General features: G+C 48.2%; 1 protein-coding gene across 2 annotated transcripts in view; it reads left to right on the top strand.

The window, feature by feature from the left end:
* The first annotated feature begins 3,204 nt into the window (after nucleotides 1–3,204).
* SCAMP5 (secretory carrier membrane protein 5) overlaps nucleotides 3,205–19,680 on the top strand; it is a 28,246-nt gene continuing 11,770 nt past the window's right edge. Inside the window, exons 1-2 of one of the 2 annotated variants that reach the window (XM_033189338.1) lie at nucleotides 3,205–3,456; nucleotides 19,132–19,181. The gene's annotated coding sequence lies outside the window, so the exon portion shown is untranslated. The remainder of the gene's footprint in view (nucleotides 3,457–19,131; nucleotides 19,182–19,680) is intronic. The other variant, XM_033189337.1, reaches the window with a different exon arrangement.

The following is a 19,680-nucleotide window of genomic DNA, read 5'->3' as shown; positions in this document are numbered from 1 at the left end:
CTCAACATCTCAGGCCTAATGTGGTCCTTCCACCTCAGCCTCCCAAGTAACCAAGACTATAGGAGCGTGCCACCATGTCCAGCTAATTTAAAAAACTTTTTTTTTTTTTTGAGACAAAGTCTCACTCTTGTCCTCCAGGCTGGAGTGCAATGGCGCAATCTCTGTTCACTGCAACCTCCGCTTCCCGGGTTCAAGCGATTTCCCAGCTTCAGTTTCCCAAGTAGCTGGGATTACAGGCACCTGCCATCACGCCTGGCTAATTTTTGTATCATTAGTAGAGATGGGATTTCACCATGTTGGCCAGGCTGGTTTTGAACTCCTGACCTCAGGTGATCCACCTGCCTCGGCCTCCCAAAGTGCGCCCAGCCAGGGGAGGCTCTTTCTTAAGAAAGAAGACTCCATATGGTAAACTTCCACAGGACTAACAGCATAGCAACATAACGTTGCTCAGGAGCCAGGCTGATGGGTTTAGGTCCTGGCTGTAGTAGATGTCATGACATAGTGCCCTTCTCATACCCCCTTAGCCATTCCTGATGTGCTTTTTACTGCAAGCCCCTGGGATTTTCTGCCTGAGGGTGCTCTCTGCTCAAAAGGCACACTGGCAGGCTGGAGGTGCCAGGAACAGCTCTCATGTAATGAAGAAACCGTTAGTGTCATCATTCCTTCAGTGGGATGAGTACGTTGTCTTCTTCACTCTCCCAGAGATGCCCAATACAATCAAACCCCATTTGTCTACAGTGGTGACCTGCTAATTATTGCACCCTATACTGCTTTTCCTCATTTCTTTTTTTTTTTTTTTGAGACGGAATCTCTCTGTCGCCCAGGCTGGAGTGCAGTGGCGTGATCTCAGTGCACTGCAAGCTCCGCCTCCTGGCTTCACACCATTCTCCTACCTCAGTCTCCCGGGCAGCTGGGACTACAGGTGCCTGCCACCACACCTGGCTAATTTTTTTGTAGTTTTAGTAGAGACGGGGTTTCACCATGTTAGCCAGGATGGTCTTGATCTCCTGACCTCGTGATCCCCCCACCTCTGCCTCCCAAAGTGTTGGTATTATAGGTGTGAGCCACCGCGCCCAGCCGCTTTTCTTCACTTCTTTGTTTCACACCCCCCCCCCACTAGTGCTCCATGAAATCATCTCTCAAATGGATTATTTGTATGAACATCCTTATCTCAGTGTCTGCCTCTGGGGAAATCCAGCCTAAAGATAGTGGTTCTTTTATTTCTTAGATCTATCTGTTAATTTCCTTGGGCAGATCACTTTAGCTCTCTGATTTTCACTTGTCTCATCTATAGAATAGGGATAATAGCACTTATTTCTTAGGATGGCCATGCAGTTTAGCATCTCCCTCAGACATTAACAGTTCAGTAAATACTTCTATTCTTTTCATTTGTTTACTGGCCTGTAACATGAGTATTCTCCCAGAGACTCTTGGATGGACATGCCTCATTCAGGTATAGCTAGGCAGGGAAAGATAAGCAGCCTGGAGCTGGCCCTGTGGGACATTGATTGACTGGGTTCCTGCTCCCAGTTACTTGCTTCCTCTGCAATGGGATTAAATGTCCTCACCATTTGCCATGTGACTTATCTGGCATCCTGTATGGGTAGCATACCTCCTTGGCCCCCATGAATTAGTTTTGGGCTTACCCATGTGACTTGCTTTGAGTAATGGCATATGAGCAGATGTGACATTCTCCACATCTGCAAAGAAGCTTGAAATGTGTTACTGCATGGTTTGGCACAGGCTGTCTCACTCCTGCCCTCCACGACAACAAAGTCATGTCTCCAGTGCCTGCCACACAGTTTGAGCTAGCGCCTTTAAATACTTTATTTATTTATTTAATTTTTTGAGAGGAGGTCTTGGTCTGTTGCCTAGGCTGGAGTGCAGTGGCGTGATCTCGGCTCACTGCAACCTCCACCTCCTGGGTTCAAGCAATTCTCATGCCTCAGCCTCCTGAGTAGCTGGGATTATAGATGCATGCCACCATGCCTGGCTATTTCTGTATTTTTAGTAGAGATGAAGTTTCACCATGCTGGCCAGGTGGGTCTCGAACTCCTGACCTCAAGTGATTCGCCCAGGACCCTTCCTTCCTGGTTGGTCTGGTGGCGAGATTATGCTTCCTGCTCAGCCCTTCCCAGGCACCGAGGCTCTCTCCCTTCTTTTCCCCTCTGCCACACTAGTTCTTGTCTGCCTTTTTCCACTCTCACCCCCTTTTCATGCCAGCTGTGGGAGTGAGGCACCAATCCTGGCAGGCTGGAGCCAGACAATGGGCCCTTATTCTAGGCAAAGAATCCCTGCAGTGTCTCCCACCCACTGAGGCCCTCTTCCAGGCCTAGGATGGTGTGGGTGGGGGGTGGAGGGTGGGGGGTATGGTGGGGGGGAAGGAGCAATTGGCTGGCAGGACAGAGTGGCCCTGGCTGTAGAGATCCCATGGAGGTTTACTATGTAAACACCAATCACAATAAAAGCTTGTCTTCACTCCCAGCCCATCTCTCCAAGTGGGTCTCTCTCAACCCTCCAAAGCTCTGGGTTTTTAAACATTTACCCTGGCCTCTACTCTCTTGGTGTTCATCTCTGCACATTGCTGTCTCTTTCATTCCTTTTTCTGAGTCTCTCTCTTTCTAAGCCTCTCTCTCTCTCTCTGTCTCTCTCTCTCTCTCTTTCTCTCCCTGCTCCTTTGCGTAATTTGTCCCCATTTCTTGCCTCTTTCTTGCTTCATTATGCTCCCTTACCTATCTTATCTTTCCATGTCTTTTTTCTCTCCAGGCCTTGATCTCTCATCTCAATCTCTCTCTCCGTGTGTCTCTGTCTCTGTTTGCAACTCTTCTTTCTCGTCCTCCTATGTCTGTCTTCCCGTGGATCTGTGTTCTTGCCTCTCTGAATATCATCTCCGATCTTCCGTCCTCTGTTCTCTCTTTCCCCCTGCGCTTGTAGATCTGAAGGACCTTCCGCAGTCACCACACTCTCCTGCTCTCAGCTCTTTCTCACTCCTTTCTGGCACGTCTCAGAGGCTCCTGGCATCGGCATGGGAGGTTATTCTCCCCAGTTTACAGATATGGAAGCTGAGGCTCTGGCTGCTAGTGCCAGGCTCCCATATCTGGGTCTCTTCCTTCTGCCTACTCGCTCTTGTCCCTGAGGTGTCCGTCAACCACCTGATCCGGCCGGGGCCCGGGAACTAGCACCTCGGACAGCTCCTGGAAGGTGCTGGGGAGGCCGGTTCGTCCTTCTCGCGAGCTCCGGAGGAGCGGCCTTGGGAGGAGAGCGGAAGTCTCGCGAGAGTGACTGCTGCAGGCAGCGGCGGCGCGGGCGCGCGCAGAGACGGCCCCGGGCGCGCGGGCGCGCGCTCCCCGCCTCCAGCCCGGGAGCGGCTTGCCGCCGGCTCCGCGCCGCATCGCTCGGGTGCAGCGCAGCTCAGCGCAGCGCGGCGGCCTTTCGGCAGCCGAACGGCGGCGGCAGGTGAGTCTGGGCATGAAGGCTGGGAGGAGAGCTTTGCAGGGAAGCTGGGCGCGGGGCGAGAGGGGTGGGGGTCGCTGGCTGCAGCTTTGTACCCTCTACACTTCACCTTTGGATTCAGGGAGCAGGCCGAACTGTTGAAGAGGTGGGGGTGGAGGTGACCTTTACTGTTTGGGGCTGGGGGAGAGCGCTCAGGGCGCACCCAGGTCCCCCAAATCCCCCAAGCACCCCCATTCCCATCTGTGACTCCTGCAGAGGGAACTGGGCCTTTGGGTGACGTCACACCCTGGATCTGGAGCCTGAGCTTTGGGCCCTCCATCCCCCCCAGCCCCACCTGGCGTTCCTTGGAAACCGGCCTTCTGGGGATGGCGCGCGGCCGGGGATGGGGGCGACTGGAAGGGGGTGCCCGTGGACTCCTTCGGGTCTTTCCTTCCAACCAGCGCCTGCAGGTGGACCCAGGTTGACTTCCCTCACCTCCCTGGGGCGGCCGACCTTTGGATAGTGGACCTCAGCCGCCCCAGGGTTGCTGGGGGACGGGAGCGCTGGCCCAGGCCACCAGGCAGGCTCCATCAGGGCTTTGGGTGGTGAATTGGGGGCGCCAAATGGGGGCGCCGGAATTTGGCTCATTTCAGCACTGGCTGGAGTCGGTCACGAGGATGGAGGTGAGGTGTTTGGGAACCCATCCCTTTCCCCCGCCTCCGGGAGCTCCTGGTCTGGGGGGTTGGGGAAACCAAGTAGAGACTGGGACTGAGCATTCGCTGTCACAGGCGGCTTAAATCGGTAATGTCCCAGCTTCCCGATGGGAAGATCAGTGAGGGCTTGGCAGACTTTCCCAGGGACACAGAAAGGGAGGCGACAGCCAGCGAATAGGAGACTTCCAGAGGTGATGGGATTTGGGTGGGAGGAGAGGCAAGAGAGGGCATTCCAGGAGAATGTATGGGCAAAGGCACAGGGATGAAGACAAGCACAGCTGTTGGGGGCTGAACCTGGGAGCTCAGCCATGTGACTGCCCTTGGGGTGGTGGAGTCTGGAGAAATTTGCAACCTGTACCCTACATGTTCTGCCTCACGGAGCAGGGCTCTGAAAGAGGTAAATGGTTCTTGCAGGGGCATGATTGGCAGAGAGATTTTGTTTGGGGCTACACAGGTCTTGCTAACTTAGGTTTGTTCTGGGCTTGGTGAGCCCTAGGGCAAAGTCTCCAGCGCTCAGAGGGGGCTGTCTCTGGTGAATGGACCCCTAAAAGAGGGTCTTAGCTTTAGCAAACCCCTTGGACAGTGGGGTCCCAGGAGGGGAGTTCCAGAGAGAGACCTTGGGCTTTGTGGCTGTTTTTAATATTTTCCTGAGTGGCCACCTCCAAGCAAGTTCCCCAAGTCACCTTCCCTCTCTGGGCATCTCTTTGCTAGCACCTTTCTCTAGGGATGAAATAATAGGACTAAGTAGTGACCTCTCTTGAGGATGCTCCTTGTTCTAGTTTAGAGCATCCCCCCGTTCTTCTCCCTTTTCTTTTTTCTTTCCTCCCCCATCCCTCTGCCTCCCTGTCCCTGTCCCCTCCCCTTACCCCCAACAGCATTTCCTTTACAGGCAGCCCTTCCTTCCCTGCTGCCAGCCAGGAGTTTCGGAAGGTTTCCTGGAGGAAGTGTGATACAGCAGGTTTGACAGCAGCTTTGGACTTAGCTTCATTGCGGAGGGCGTTAATTGCCTCTTTCCCACCCCTTGGAAGAGTGTCCAAGTCTTAAGCAAGTATATGGATTGACTGTGCCCTGTGCTGGGTCCCTCCTGGAAACTCCATCCAGGAGAGAGTGAAGAAGAGATTATGGGAGAAGACGTGAACACTTAGTGCCCAATAACTGACTCAAATGTATGCAGCGGGATGCAGAGCAGCGGTTTTTGGAAAGGCTTCTCAGAAGGGGTAGGATGTGAGAAGGTGGCAGGACTTAGAGGAGCTGATAGTGCTGCCAGTTTAGGGGCACTGGAAGCAGAGGGGGCGGCTAGAGATGATCTCCTGCGTGAGGCTGGGAGTGTAGGAGGCAGGTCAGCCTGTAAGCAGCAAAAGGTTGTGGGGAGGGAGGTTTGTAGCTGACTGGCACAAAGCCTTGAATGCCAGGCAAGGATCTGTAGGAGGCTACTGAACAGTCATCAGTAGGACAGGGATAGCATGGCCAGGAGACTGCTGCTTTCTGAGGATTATTCATAGTTCTGGGATTTCAGGACAGAAGATGGGGCTAGGAGTGGGATGAGGGGATTAGAGGTAGAGCAGGAGGGGGAAACTTCCATCTTAGCAGATTGACTCTGGGCAACAGAAAGGAATCACCATTTCTGTGCCAGGGATGAGGGACCCATCCTGGTGAGCAGGGAGCCCTGGAGTTAGCCCTAGGGCTCTGGCCTGATCTGAAGCCAGGCTTGACCCTCTTCTGCTGCCAGGGGCCTCAATCTCCCCACTGTGGGGGCTTCTGTCCTCCTAGCTTCACAATAAGGAATGGAATACATTATAGTCAGGGTTTCTTGAACAAAATTCAGGTAGTATCTACTGTCTTATTGATAATTAAGGAGGTGTTTCCCAAGGCCTACATCTTTGGAGGGATATGTAGCCCCCATCCCCATTATAAAAGATTATCAGTTGAGCAGATTGCTACTTCTTCTGTTCTGTAGTCTTTAAGAACTTTGGTTTGGCCAGCGCGGAGGCTCATGCCTATAATCCCAGCACTTTGGGAGGCCGAGGTGGGTGGATCACCTGAGGTCAGGAGTTCGAGAACAGCCTGGCCAACATGGTGAAACCTTGTCTCTACTAAAAATACAAAAATTAGCCGGGCATGGTAGTGCATGTCTGTAATCCCAGCTACCAGGGAAGCCGAGGCAGGAGAATCATTTGAACCTGGGTAGCGGAGGTTGTAGTGAGCTGAGATTGTGCCACTGCACTCCAGCCTGGGCAATAGAGTGAGACTCCAGTTCAAAAAAAAAAAAAAAAAAAAGAAAGAAAGAAAAAAAGAACTTTGGTTTGCAGAGGCCAGTGATTGCTGTCTTCCCCTCAACCCCCCACCCCCCATTTCAAAGGCTTGTCCTGAAACAAGGGCAGAGAAGCCTGGAAGCTTCCATTTCTGTGACCCTAGTCTTTTACCGCCCTCTCAAGTCCCAGATTCTCTCTGCCCTAACCTTTATATACAAACAAGGCAGCTTTGCCCTGTGCTCTGGTTTCTACTCTGAATCATTCATACTTTGCTGCACTGACTTCTCTGGAACTGTAAGCAGACTTTTGGGAGATTGTCTGGGACCAGGGACAAGGGTTAGGCTACAGCCCGGTTAGGGAGGAGACTCCTCCTTTGAGGCCCCTATGTTCTAGTTGTTTTCTCCTCTCCCTCTGCTTCCTTGTTTTCCTGGAGGTCTTTAGTGCTGGACCGCAGTTGCCTACTCCACATCCCATTGTCTCAGGGGAGGTAGTGCCTCTTTCAGTCACAATTTTTACCAACTACATCTGAATGTGGTCCTCATTGGCATGTGGCCACCTCTGAAATCTTTATTATTTTTCTCTGACCACAGTCCAACTTCTGCTTTATGTGCTCTGACCTCAAGGAGACCTCTGGTTCTCAGACACCTCCATTTTCTCCGTCTCATGAATTGCCTCTTCTGTGTTTTTTCTGAACTCCATGCCCTCAACCACTGTGCCACTTTGCCTGTGTGTCACTCCAGCTGCCATGAAGGGTCTCCAGTCTCAGCCGTCCCTCCATCACTTATAGAAAGCCCTCTCCTCATTCCCATCAGTTCCCCTTTCTATTCCATGGGAGGAGTATTCCAAACTGGACTACTCTCGCCAGGCCCTTTGCTCATGTAGAGGTTGGTTGGGTTTTGTGTGGGGGAGGTGGAACCACCCCCATGTTTTCCCATTTCTCTTGAATCCCAGTAGAAGAAGATTCCTACTCTAATGCACCCGATCTGTGCTATGGATGCCGACCCATCCTGTCTCTCTTGTACCATTGTCCATCAGTTATTTTCGCCTTCATTGTATTTTTAGACTCTCTGATATTTCCCTTAATAACTCTCTCCCACCTTATAAATATGCTCAAGTCTTCTATTCTGGGAGAAGCCTTTCTAACTCTGTGTCCTCCTTTCACTGCTGCCATTTTAAACCTATGACTTTGTCTTGCTACAAAAGATGGATATATGACCATTGTAGAAATTTTAGAAAATAAAGAAAACAAATAACTTATCCCACTATCAAGAGACAACTATTTATTTGTTTATTTTTATTTTTTTTTTTTTGAGATGGAGTCTCACTCTTGTCGCCCAGGCTGGAGTGCGGTGGCATGATCTCAGCTCACAGCAACCTCTGCCTCCTGAGTTCAAGAGATTCTCGTGTCTCAGCCTCCCAAGTAGCTGGGATTACAGGTGTATACCACCACACCTGGCTAATTTTTTTGTATTTTTAGTACAGACGGCATTTCACCATGTTGGCCAGGCTAGTCTCAAACCCCTGACCTCAAGTGATCCGAACACCTTGGTCTCCGAAAGTGTGAGATTACAGGTATGAGCCACTGCGCCCGGCCAAGAGGCAACTACTATTAATCTTTTGGTGTGTGATGTTTCAGTGTTGTCCCAGATATTCTGTGACTGTGTGTGTATTAAAATTTCAGTCAAGCTTTTTGAAAGACTGGTCTGCTAGACCTGTCTCTTTTTCTTCTCCCTCATATTTTCCTAGTTTCTTGGCAGCTTGGCTTCTCCCCTTCCACTTCCCTGAAACCATAGAGCTCATAGATGGCTCAATTTTGCTAGTGTAATGAAACACTTCATGGCCAGGTGCAGTGGCTCATGCCTATAATCCCAGCACTTTGGGAGGCCAAGGTAGGGGGATCACAAGGTCAGGAGATCGAGACCATCCTGGCTAACATGGTGAAACCCCGTCTAAACTAAATACAAAAAATTAGCCGGGCGTGGTGGTGGGCGCCTGTAGTCCCAGCTACTCGGGAGGCTGAGGCAGGAGAATGGCGTGAACCCGGGAGGCAGAGCTTGCAGTGAGCCAAGATTGCACCACTGCACTCCAGTCTGGGCGACAGAGCGAGACTCCATTTCAAAACAAGAACAAAAACAAAAAAACAAAAAAATTAGCCGAGCATGGTGGTACACGCCTGTAGTCCCAGCTACTCGGGAGACTGAGGCAGGGGAATCGCTTGAACCCAGGAGACAGAAGTTGCAGTGAGCCAAGATTGCTCCACGGCACTCCAGACTGGTGACAGAGAGGGATGCCGTCTCAAAAATAAATAAATAAAATAAAACACTTCCTGACTGCTGTATCAACTTGTCACCTGATTGCTTCACAGCCGTGGACGTTGTTGACCCAGTTGACCAGTCATTAAAAAGATTGAGATGGATCTGTATTCATTGACATGAAAAACTTTCACGAGATACTGTTGAGTGGAAAAAAACAGGTTATGAAACAGGATGTGTGGAATGATCTCATTTTTGTCATATATGCTTCTATATACGTTAAAAATAAAAGCCAACAAAATCCCCTAAACCTAAAGATCAGACTGTTAAAGGGGTGGCATCTGAGAAGGGGGATTTTGGGAAGACTTTTCTACTTTATGCACTTCGATTTTTGTTTTAATTGCATATATTTTTACACGTAACTAAAAAGCAACATATTAATTAACTAATTAGTTTAGAGATGAGGTCTCACTATGTTGCCCAGGCTGTAGTGTGGTGACCATTCACAGGTGCAATCATAGCTCACTGTAGCGTCCAACTCCTGGGCTCACGCAATCCTCCCGCCTCAGCCTCCTGAGTAACTGGGACTACAGGCACACGCCACCGCGCTAGGCATATTTAAAAAACTTTTAAGGCCTTTTTTTTTTTCCCAAGGGAGTCTTATTCTGTCGCCCAGGCTGGAGTGCAGTGGTGCGATCTCTGCTCACTGCAAGCTCCGCCCCCCTGGGTTCACACCATTCTCCTGCCTCAGCCTCCCGAATAGCTGGGACTACAGGCGCCCCCATCACGCCCAGCTAATTTATTTTATTTTATTTTATTTTATTTTTTTATTTTTTGAGACGGAGTCTTGCTCTGTCGCCCAGGCTGGAGTGCAGTGGCCGGATCTCAGCTCACTGCAAGCTCCGCCTCCCGGGTTCACGCCATTCTCCTGCCTCAGCCTCCTGAGTAGCTGGGACTACAGGCGCCCGCCACCACGCCCGGCTAGTTTTTTGTATTTTTAGTAGAGACGGGGTTTCACCGTGTTAGCCAGGATGGTCTCGATCTCCTGACCTCGTGATCCGCCCGTCTCGGCCTCCCAAAGTGCTGGGATTACAGGCTTGAGCCACCGCGCCCGGCCTAATTTTTTTTTTTTTTTAGTAGAGACGGGGTTTCACCGTGTTTGCCAGGATGGTCTCGGTCTCCTGACCTCGTGATCTGCCCGCCTCAGCCTCTCAGAGTGCTGGGATTACAGGCGAGAGCCACCACGCCCAGCCTTTTTTTTTTTTTTTTTTAAGGAGAAGAATAATAAAATCCTTCGATGGCTCCCATGACTCCGAGGACAAACTCCAAATCCTTCCTATGGCCTTCAAGGCCAGGATGACCTAGCCCCATTTACCTTTCAACTCCATTTTTGCCTTTACTTTGCTCCCTCCATTTTGAGATTCATCCTCCCTCTGCCTCTTTCTCTTCCTTAAGTATGCCATGCTATTGCTCTTCTGACCTTCACACCTGCTTTCCTGATTCTCTTTCCCTGGCCAACTCCCTATTCCTTATTAAAGATTCAGCTTCAGGCTGGGCACAGTGGCTCATGCCTGTAATCCCAGCACTTTGGGAGGCTGAGGCGGGTGGATCACGAGAGGTCAAGACATCGAGACTAGCCGAGACCATCCTGGCCAACGTGGTGAAACTCTGTCGCTACTAAAGATACAAAAAATTAGCCAGGTGCACACACGCCCGTAATCCCAGCTACTCAGGAGTCTGAGGCAGGAAAATCACTTGAACCCGGCAGGTGGAGATTGCAGTGAGCCGAGATTGTGGCAATTGCACCCCAGCCTGGGCGACAAGGCAAGACTCTGTCTCAAAAAAAAAAAAAAAAAAAAAAAGACTAACCTGGGCAATATGGCGAAACCCCATTCTACCAAGAAACAAAACAAAACAAAAGAATTAGATGGGCATGGTGGCACGCACCTGTAGTCCCAGCTACTTGGGAGGCTGAGGTGGAAGGATGGATTGAGTGTAGGAGGTTGAGGCTGCAGTGAGCTGTGATTGTACCACTGCACTCCAGCCTGGGCAATAGAGCGAGACCCTGTCTCAAATAAAAAATAAAACAAAATTCAACGCCTGTGAAAATAAATATAATAAAACAGAAAATTGAAGCAGACATCCGGGACGCTCTCGCTGCCCATCTAAGACCTCAAACCTGCCTGCATCTGCTTGGATCCTGTTCAGCTTCCCACCTGTTAGGATCAAGGCTTGTCCACCTCCTTGCACTGGTGCCCCTGTGTCTCCCTCTTTACAGGCTTTGTCTATCAGGTAGCCTCTATCTCTACTGTAATTGCAACCTTTCTATATATCCTACATATCTCTGCCTTATTTCTGTCTTAAATGACGCCCAGCTGCAGCCCTCCCTAGGCCCTCTCCCTACTACCATATTCTACCCAGGTAGTATCCTATCTTTATTCTCACTCTATATTCTCAGCCAGGCTTCTCTATCACTACTGTCACCACCAAAACAATTCTTGCTGGATTCACAGCTGACTCGATGCTGTTAGTGTTATGAACGCGTTAGTCCCAGTAGTACCATTCTTTCACATGGGAGCCCTCAGTGGCATTGTCACATTTGTCCAGTCTCTGCTCCTGGCTATGGAGACTCCACACTCTCTGGGCTCTCCTCCCGCCTCATCAGCTGCTCCTTCTCATTCTTTCCCAACTATCCTATTGTGCTTTTTTCTTTTTTTTTCTGCTTGACTTTCTTGACTTTTTATTTTTTTGAACAGGTAATGCATTTATATGATTTACAGTTCACAAAGATGTTCCAAATTTTGTCAGTTCTAAGATGAACATTTTGATATTTCTGAAAACATTTTCATATCTGTGTTTTAAAATTTCTGTCATCTTACAGTTACAAATTGGCTTTTTTTTTTTTTTTGAGATGGAGTCTGGCTGTCACTCAGGCTGGAGTGCAGTGGCACAATCTCAGCTCACTGCAACCTCTGCCTCCTGTGCTCAAGTGATTCTCCTGCCTCAGCCTCCCGTGTAGCTGGGATGACAGGTGCATGCCATTGCACCCGGCTAATTTTTACATTTTTAGTAGAGACAGAGTTTCACTGTGTTGGCCAGGCTGGTCTCGAACTCCTGACCTCAAGTTGCCCACCTCAGCCTCTCAAAGTGCTGGGCTTACAAACGTGAGCCATGGTGCTCGGCCTGCAAATTGGCAATTTTTGGTTTTACTTTTAGTCAATAAAATAATGGTCTATCTTAAAATTGATGATGTCATCAATTATATGGAAATGGTATAAGGATATATAGTAAACATTCTGTTTCCCATCTACTCTATATCCATTCAGTTCCTTTGTTCTCCAGAGAGCCACAATTACCATGTTTTTTTCTTGATATCCTTCCAGAGATTCTTTGTGCATATATTGTCATTGTCAAATACAGATATGTATATTTTTCCCCACTTTTTATTTTGAAAAATTCAAAGCTGCAAAAAAGTTTAAAGAATAGGGCAATGGGCTGGGCACAGTGACCTCATACCTGTAATTCCAGCACATTGGGAAGCCAGGGCGGGCAGATTGCTTGAACCTAGGAGTTTGAGACCAGCTTGGACAATGTAATGAGACCTTGTCTCTACAAAAAATAAAAAATTAGCTGGGCATGGTGGTGCACACCTGTAGCCCCAGCTGCTTGGGAAGCTGAGGTGGGAGGATTGCTTGAGCCCAGGAGTTTGAGACTGCAGTGAGCTGTGATTATGCCACTGCACTCCAGCCTGGGTGACAAAGTGAGACCCTATTTAAAAAAATAAATAAATAAAATAATGCAGTGACCAACTGTATACCCTTCTCCCATCAATTGTTAATATTTTGCAACATTTGCTTTATCTTTTAGTTTTACTTTTTTTTTTTGAGATGGAGTCTTGCTCTTGTTGCCCAGACTGGAGTACAATGGCATGACCTCCGCTCACTGCAATCTCTGCCTCCCGGGTTCAAGTGATTTTCTTGCCTCAGCCTCCTGAGTAGCTGGGATTACAGGCATGCACCACCATGCCTGGCTAATTTTGTATTTTTAGTAGAGACAGGGTTTCTCCATGTTGGTCAGGCTGGTCTTGAACTCCCGACCTCAGGTGATCTGCCCGCCTCGGCCTCCCAAAGTGCTGGGATTACAGGCGTGAGCCACCATGTCCAGTCTATTTTTACTTTTTAGAGACAGGGTCTTGCTTTATTGCTCACTGAAGGCTCGAACACCTGGGCTTAAGTGATCATCTTGCCTTAGCTCCTCATGTAGCTGAGACTACAGGCACACGCCACCATGCCTGTTTCTCCTTTATATATGTGTATAAGTTTTTTTTGCAGAACTGTTTGAAAGGAAGTTACAGACCAGACACTGCTTCTAAAGACCAGTGTGTATCTTCTAAGAACAAAGATGTTCTATAGGCCGGCATGGAGGCCTCACGCCTGTAATCCCAGCACTTTGGGAGGCCAAGGCAGGTGGATCTCTTGAGCCCAGAACTTCAAGATCAGCCTAGGCAACATGGCGAAACCTTCTCCCTGCAAAAAATACAAAAATTGGCCGGGCGCGGTGGCTCAAGCCTGTAATCCCAGCACTTTGGGAGGCCGAGACGGGCGGATCACGAGGTCAAGAGATCGAGACCATCCTGGCTAACACAGTGAAACTCCGTCTCTACTAAAAATACAAAAACTAGCTGGGCGAGGTGGCGGGCGCCTGTAGTCCCAGCTACTCGGGAGGCTGAGGCAAGAGAATGGCGTAAACCCGGGAGGCGGAGCTTGCAGTGAGCTGAGATCCGGCCACTGCACTCCAGTCCGGGCGACAGAGCGAGACTCTGCCTCAAAAAAAAAAAAAAAAAAATACAAAAATTAAAATTAGCCAGGCATGATGGCACACGCCTATAGTCCCAGGTGAGGGTGAGACTTGAGGATCTCTTGAGCCTGGGATATCGAGGCTGCAGTGAACTGTGATTGTGCTGCTGCACTCCTCCAGCCTGGGTGAGAGAGTGCGACCCTGTCTCAAAAATAAAGAAAAAGAAAGAAACAAAAACATGCGCACACACAATACCCAAGAAATTTAATAGTGAATAGTAGTATCTTCTATGCAGCCTATATTCACGTTTCTCTAGTTGTCCTAAAAATGTCTTTTGTAGCTGTGATTTTAAAATCCAGTACCTGGCCGGGTGCAGTGGCCTGTAATCCCAGGCACTTTGGGAGGCCGAGGCAGGCAGATCACGAAGTCAAGAGATGGAGACCATCCTGGCCAACATGGTGAAACCCCGTCTCTACTAAAAATACAAACATTAGCTGGGCGTGGTGGCATGCGCCTATAGTCCCAGCTACTTGGGAGGCTGAGGCAGGAGAATTGCTTGAACCCAGGAGGCAGAGCTTGCAGTGCAGTAAGCCGAGATTGCGCCACTGCATTCCAGCCTGGGTGACAGAGTGAGACTCCGTCTCAAAAAAAAAAAAAAAATCTAAGATCTGGGTTGGTGTGGTGGCTCACACCTGTAATCTCAGCACTTTAGGAGGCCAAGGTGGGCGGATCACCTGAGGTCGGGAGTTCGAGACCAGCCTGACCAACATGGAGAAACTCCATTTCTACTAAAAATACAAAATTAGCTGGGCGTGGTGGCGCATGCCTGTAATCCCAGCTACTCCAGAGGCTGAGGCAGGAGAATCGCTTGAACCCTGGAGGCGGAGGTTGCATCGAGCCACGATTGTGCCATTGCACTCCAGCCTGGGCAACAAGAGCAAAACTCCATCTCAAAAAAAAAAAAAAAAATCTGACAGGCTTCCCCATTACATTTGGTTGCATGTCTCTTTTGTCTCCATTAATTTAGAAAGCTCCCCCTGTCAATTTCTGTCTTTCATGACAATAACATTTGTCTTGTAGAATTTCCCACAGTCTGAATTTGTCAGACTGTTTCTTCATAGTTATTTTCAGATTAAACATTTTTTTTGGCAACAGTATTCATATATGACCTTGAGTCCTTCTGTGCACAGCATAGCAGGAGGCACATGATGTTCTTTCTTTTTTTCTTTTTTTGAGACGGAGTCTCACTCTGTTGCCCAGGCTGGAGTGCAGTGGTGTGATCTCGTCTTACTGCAACCTCCGCCTCCCAGGTTCAAGCGATTCTCCTGCCTCAGTCTCCCGAGTAGTTGGACTACAAGTATGTGCTACCATGCCTGGCTATTTTTTGTATTTTTTGGTAGAGACAAGGTTTCACTATGTTGGCCAGGCTGGTCTCTAACTGCTGACCTCAAGTGATCCGCCTCGGCCTCCCTCTTTTTTTTTTTTTGTTTTTTGCTTTGTTTTTTTGAGATGGAGTCTAGCTCTGTCACCCAGGCTGGAGTGGAGTGGCGTGCTCTCCGCTCACTGCAACCTCCGTCTCCTGGGTTCAAGCTATTCTCCTGCCCCAGCCTCTGGAGTAGCTGGGATTACAGGCGCACGCCACCACGCCCAGCTAATTTTTTGTATTTTTAGTAGAGACAGGATTTCACTGTGTTGGCCAGGCTGGTCTTGAACTCCTGACCTTGTGATCCTCCTGCCTCGGCCCCCAAAGTGCTGGGATTACAGATGTGAGCCACTGCACCAGGCCCTCCCTCTCTTTTAAAAAATAAAATAGGCCGGGCGCAGTGGCTCAAGCCTGTAATCCCAGCACTTTGGGAGGCCGAGATGGGCAGATCACGAGGTCAGGAGATCAAGACCATCCTGGCTAACAGGGTGAAACCCTATCTCTACTAAAAAATACAAAAAAACTAGCTGGGCGAGGTGGCGGGCGCCTGTAGTCCCAGCTACTTGGGAGGCTGAGGCAGGAGAATGGCGTAAACCCGGGAGGCGGAGCTTGCAGTGAGCTGAGATCCGGCCACTGCACTCCAGCCTGGGCGACAGAGCAAGACTCCGTCTCAAAAAAAAATAAAAAATAAAAAAAATAAAAAATAAAATAATAATGTCACTTTGGATTCATGGATTTTTTTTAAAAAAATAAGCCATGTGGGCCAGGCAATGTGGCTCATGCCTGTAATCCCAGCAGTTTGGGAGGCTGAGGTGGGTGTATGGCTTGAGGCCAGGAGTTTAAGACCAGCCTGGCCAACATGGTGAAACCCTGTCTCTACTAAAAATACAACTGGCCAGGTGTGGTGGCTCACGCCTGTAATCTCAGCACTTTGGGAGACCAAGGCGGGCGAATCACGAGGTCATGAGATCGAGACTATCCTGGCTAACACGGTGAAACCCTGTCTCTACTAAAAAAATACAAAAAAATTAGCCGGGCGTGGTATTGGCTGTAGTCCCAGCTACTCGGGAGGCTGAGGTAGGAGAAAGGTGTGAACCCGGGAGGTGGAGCTTGCAGTGAGCCGAGATCGTGCCACTGCACTCCAGCCTGAGCGACACAGTGAGACTCCGTCTCAAAAAATAAATTAAATAAATAATTAAATAAAAAAGCAATTAGCTGGGTGTGGTGGCGGAGCGCCTGTAATCCCAGCTACTCGGGAGGCTGAAGCAGGAGAATCACTTGAACCCAGGAGGCAGAGGTTGCCGTGAGCTGCGATCACGCTGCTGCACTCCAGCCTGGGCAACAGAGTGCGACTCTGTCTCAAAAAAAAAAAAAAGAAAAAAAAAAAATTCATGTGGTTATTACTTTTGATAGTCGAATTGTCCCAAATTTGGTTGGTTGTAGCCTTTTCAGATTGGCTCTTGTGTCCTTTTGACTTGCCTCCATTAGTTATTGAGTACTTTCTTCTTTCTGATACCACAAGATGTTCCAGGCTAACCTTGTATTTCCTTTTCCTGACTTGGAACCAGCCATATATATTTTTAAAATTCTGTGTTCATACTGATACCTCTGCTTTGAATCCAACACCACAAGTCTCTTTCTTACCTTTCCATGGTCCGTATTCTGTCTCCTTCAATGAGAACCCACCTTCCCCAAATCAGCACACTTACTCATTTGCCCTCTTCTGTGGTATACGTGGCAAAGCTTTAGAGTCATTGCAGCAGTACCAGCAGTAAGAGTAAACCTGCTAAAATTCATGACTTGTTTGCAGTTTCTTTTTCTTTTTTTGAGACAGGGTCTTGCTCTGTCACCCAGGCTGGAGTGCAGTGGCGCAATCACACCTCACTGCAGCCTTGACTTCCAGAGCTCAAGTGATCCTCTCACCTCAGCCTCAGGAGAAGCTGGGACTACAGGCACACATCACCATGTCCCGCTAATGTTTGTATTTTTTTTTTTTTTGAGATGGAGTCTCACTCTGTCGCCAGGCTGGAGGGCAGTGGCATGATCTCGGCTCACTGCAACCTCTGCCTCCCAGGTTCAAGCGATTCTCCTGCTTCAGTCTCCCGAGTAGCTGGGGCTACAGGCACATGCCACCACACCCATGTAATTTTTGTATTTTTAGTAGAGACAGGGTTTCACCATGTTGGCCAGGATGGTCTTGATCTCTTGACCTCGTGATCCGCATGCCTCGGCCTCCCAAAGTGCTGGGATTACAGGTGTGAGCTACCGTGCCTGGCCATGTTTATATTTTTTCTAGAGACTGGGTCTTGCTGTGTTATCCAGGCTGGTCTTGAACTTCTGAGCTCAAGCGATCCACCTGCCTTGGCATCTCAAAGTGCTGGGATTCCAGTCATGAGCCACTGCACCCAGCCTGTTTGCAGTTGTTTTTGCCCTTGAGGTTTATCTTTCTAAGACAACACAGAATTACTGTGATCAAAAGTTACTTGGGCCTTTTTTTTTTTTGTCTGTAAGATTGTTAGCAATTTAAAGTATAGTTAGCTTGATTTGTTTTGGTTTCAGTTTTAGGGTTTGCTTTTCTTTTTGGTTTATGTTTTTGAAATATAGAAGTCATTTTATGTGTATAAGTATATTAAAAAAGCTTATTAACAAGTATGTAAAGAACAGAAGTCTCTCTACTCATCCATTACTTTCTGGTTGATTCTTCCTGTGTTTCTTTTGCAAAAATAAGCAAATTCGTATGTGCATTTTTACTTCCCCTTTCTTACATAAGGGGTAGCATATGATTTACACTTTTCGTCCTCTGCTCTTTTTTTTTTTTAAACTTAATATATCCTGGAAAGCATTCCACAGCAGTTTACTGAGCTCATCTTTATTTTTTATTTATTTATTTTATTTTTTTGAGACATGGTTTCACTCTGTCACCCAGGTTGGAGTGCAGCAGCGCAATCTTGGCTCACTGCAACCTCCACCTTCTGGGTTTGAGATTCTCCCACCTCAGTCTCCTGAGTAGTTGGGATTACAGGGTTATGCCATCATGCCCGGCTAATTTTTGTATTTTTTTGGTAGAGATGGGGTTTCACCATGTTGGCCAGGCTGTTCTCAAACTCCTGACCTCAAGTGATCCTCCTGCCTTCGCCTCTGAAAGTGCTGGGATTACAGGTGTGAGTCACCGTGGCTGGCCTCTTTTTTACATCTGTGTAATACGCTATTGTATGATGCATCTCGTATATTTAAATAGTCACATTTAGGCTGCTTTCAGCATTTTGCTAATGCAAGTAGTGTCATGTTGAATAACGTGTGTGTTTGTCATTTCTTTTATCTGGGTAAATGACTAACAGGATCAGGATTATTAGGTTAAAAGGAAAATATATTCTTATTATCTTCTCTTCCTTTTCTTTAACATGAAAGGTTTAACATACAGACTGTTGTACATCTTGCTTTTTTTAACTACTCATGTTTTTGGAGATTTTTCCATATCAGTACCCGGAGAACCTCTTTCTCTTTTTAAAATTTTTAACAGCTGCAGAGCATTTTTAGAAATAGCTGCAGAACAGTCCATTGTATGACCGTACCATTGGTTTAATCAGTCCCCTATTGATGGTTTCTAATCCTTTGTTATTCAAAACGGTGCTGCAATTAATGCACCTGTGTATGGATATTATTTCTTGATTGTCTCTATCATACCCTTCTCTTTTCTTTTTGTGGTAGATGTTACTGGGTTTTTATATCTGTATTTGATCCCATATCACAAAAGGGCCCAGAAGATTGTAATTGCCTGATCTTTTAATCAGGTCCAAAGGAATTTGACTGGAATGCTAGAAGTTTGTGTGTGTGTGTGTGTGTGTGTGTGTGTGTGATTGTTTTTCCTTTGAGACAGTCTTGCTCTGTTGCCCAGGCTGGAGTGCAGTGGTGCAATCATGGCTCATTGCAGCCTCCACCTCCCAGACTCAAGCAATCCTCCCACTTCAGCCTCCTGAGGAACTGGGACTACAGGCACGCACCACCGTGCCTGCCTAATTTTTTATTTTTTGTAGAGATGGAATCTCACTATGTTGGCCAGACTGGTCTTGAACTACTGGTCTCAAGTGATCCTCTTGCTTCGGCCTCCCAAAATGATGGAATTACAGGTGTGAACCACTGCGCCCAGCCTGAAGTTTTTATTTTAAAGCAAACTTCTCATGGAAGTCTAACACATAGGAGATTGCACAAGTTGTAACTGTATGCTTGGAGAATGTTCACAAAATCTACCTCTGTGTATCCAGCACCCCTACCAGGAACAGATGCCGGGCCTCCAGTCGCTGCCCCATCAAGGGTAATACTGTCTTGACTTCTAACACCATAGATTAGCTTTTCCTGTTCCAAAACTTTAAGCAAATTTCTGCCTAGCTTTTAAATGTTGCATTGCCTTAGCACTTGGTTGTGGACCATTTTCTGCTGTTGACTATATAAATGTCCACCAAAGTTACTGTTCTAACAAGGTGATTGCTGCTTGGTTTCCTTGGCGTTAACTTGCCAATGATTACTTAGCATGGGTCAACCAGGCCTGCTGCTGAACTTGCAGGAGCAGAGCATGTTTGTACACTCCAGATTCCTATAAGACGCCCTGTCCAGGTGTCCCCCAGTGTCTCATATCCTGCATGTCCATAGCACACGCTGCTTGTCCTCCCCTGGAACCTCTGCCTGGTCTCACACAGGCTTGTCATGATGGATTTCCACCATCCACTTGGAGTTAAGTGGGCAGGGAGTCTTCCAATTGCTCCCTTTCCCCTACTCCTTAAAACCACCTCAAGACCCCTTCAAACTTGTCTCCG

Source organism: Trachypithecus francoisi, unplaced genomic scaffold (assembly GCF_009764315.1).
Source record: "Trachypithecus francoisi isolate TF-2019V2 unplaced genomic scaffold, Tfra_2.0 Lachesis_group3, whole genome shotgun sequence".
NCBI lineage: Eukaryota > Metazoa > Chordata > Mammalia > Primates > Cercopithecidae > Trachypithecus > Trachypithecus francoisi.
This window is presented reverse-complemented; position numbering and strand designations above follow the sequence as displayed.